The sequence below is a fragment of the Galeopterus variegatus genome, unplaced genomic scaffold (genome assembly GCF_000696425.1).
Source record: "Galeopterus variegatus unplaced genomic scaffold, G_variegatus-3.0.2 Scaffold152, whole genome shotgun sequence".
NCBI lineage: Eukaryota > Metazoa > Chordata > Mammalia > Dermoptera > Cynocephalidae > Galeopterus > Galeopterus variegatus.
Window position 1 is genome coordinate 448,462 of NW_007726263.1, and position 2,016 is coordinate 450,477.

At 50.4% G+C, this 2,016-nt stretch overlaps 1 protein-coding gene across 1 annotated transcript in view; it reads right to left on the reverse strand.

Annotated features, from left to right (window-relative positions):
* The window catches only part of SEC24D (SEC24 family member D), a 113,412-nt gene that overhangs the window by 18,911 nt on the left and 92,485 nt on the right, over positions 1–2,016 (reverse strand). The gene's annotated exons all lie outside the window — the stretch shown is intronic.

Here is a 2,016-nt window from a genome sequence, read left to right on the forward strand (position 1 = left end):
TCCAAGATTTCTGTTTGGTTCTTTTTTATATCTATCTCTTCATTGAATTTTTCATTCAGATCATGAATTTTTTTTCCTGATTTCAATGAATTGTTTGTTCATATTCTTTTGTATCTCTTTGAGTTTCCTTAAGATTATTATTTGAAATTTCTTTACAGGCATTTCATAATTGCCCTTTTCTTTGCATCTGTTACTTATTGTTCCTTTGTGGGTGTCACATTTCCTTGCTTTTACATGTCTCTTGTGTCCCTACATTAGTATCTGTGCATCTAATGGAGTAGTTGCTTTCACCAATTTTATGGAGTAGATTACAAAGAAATGACATTTTCCTGTAGGTGGGTACTAGGGTGTCTGTTGAATATGTTTCATTGGCTTTGGTTTTGGGTGGGCTCAGCAGTGTAATCTCTGTGCAGTTTCTTTGGTGGTAATCCTCTTCTGCAATGTCTACAAATGCCTCAGTGGCTTGGTCACAGGAGTTTGTGCCAACACTGGCTCTGTTTTGCTGGGTCAGAGACTCCAGGCTGGTTGTTGGGCCAGGCATGTGGGTACAGAGGGCCAACCAGCTGTTTGGTAATCTCTCTTGAGGAACAGAGTCACTGCTTAACTGGCTGTCAAGCCAGTTGTAGGCATGCAGCTCTGAGGTTGTGGGTGTTGTGCTGCTCAACTAGCTTTTGGTCTGAATACAGGTGTGCCTGGGTGTTTGTCGGGGGAGGTGGGGGTTAAGCAGATCTGTGAAGGCTTATCAATGAAGTGGATGCCATTGCCTGGCCAGGAGCTGGTGTGTGTTGGTACAGCAGAGCAAGGTGGCTCTATGCAAGACGGCCAAAGAAAGTAAAGCCACAGCCGATTGCCGTCAAGCAGGGAGCAGGTGTGTACAGATGCAGCAGCGCCTGGCAGCTCTGTGGAGGGCTGCCAGATCAGCTGTTGAGCCTGTAGCAGATCTGCAAGGTGCAGCAAGGCCCAGAAGCTCTGTGTAGAGCCACCAGGTGGAGGTGGAGCATCACCTAATCCAGTGTCCAGAAGGAAGCAGTTGTACACTGATGCAGCAGGGCCTGGCATCTTAATGGAGGGCTACCAGTCCAGCTTTCTAGCCTGGAGCAGGCCTGCAAGAGTGCAGTAGGGCCCAGAAGCTCTATAGAGACCCTCCATGCCATTGCCCAGTCTACTGTCTGGTGAGGAGCAGGCATGCACTGGTGCAGCAGGGCATAGCAACTCTATGGAGGGCTGTTTGATCGGCTGTTGAGCCTGGAGCAAGCCTGCAAGGGTGCAGCCAGCCCTAGAAACTCTGTAGAAGCCTGCCATGGAGAGGCAAATCCACTGCCCAATTGCTGTTGGTGAGGGAGCAGGTGTACGCTTGTGTAGCAGGGCTCAGCAGCTCTGTGGAGGGCCACAGTGGGAGGTAGAGCTACTGCCAGACTGGGCACCTTTGGGCTCTCAGCAGGCCAATGGGTTGTGAAGGGCAGGTGCATACATATGTTGTGGATGCTTGCTTATCAGTGGCTTCCCCACTGAGCAGGTCTGCCTGCTCTCCTTCTGGGTAAGGGGTGCCACATGGATGCAGACACTGGAGTCTCAGTCTTTCTGTGTCAACATGACAGAATGATGGTGGGGCCTCGGGATGGAGCAAGTCAGTTTCCACTAGCTCCCAGGGCAGGACACACTCTAGTAGTGGGTTTGGTTTCAAGATGGTGCTGTGCTATAGCCACTTAAATTGGGAAGCTGGGGGCTGCTCTACCTGGGCTTCTACTTTGATGCCAGGCAGCTGCACAAACTCCCTGCTACTCTCCGAACTGGGTTTGGGGTCAAAGGACTGGGGGACTCTCCTGTGGCAGGAATTGCTGGCATTTGTGGTGGCAATGGAAACGGCTGGGGTTCTTCCAGCTTACCTCTATCCACCTGACTCTGTCCACGTAGGGAGACAGCGAGGCAGAGGTAGGATGCCTTGCTCTGCTCTCTATGGTGCTATCCTGGTTGTTTTCCATGCTCCTACTTTTCCATGCTCCACAAGGATTCTGT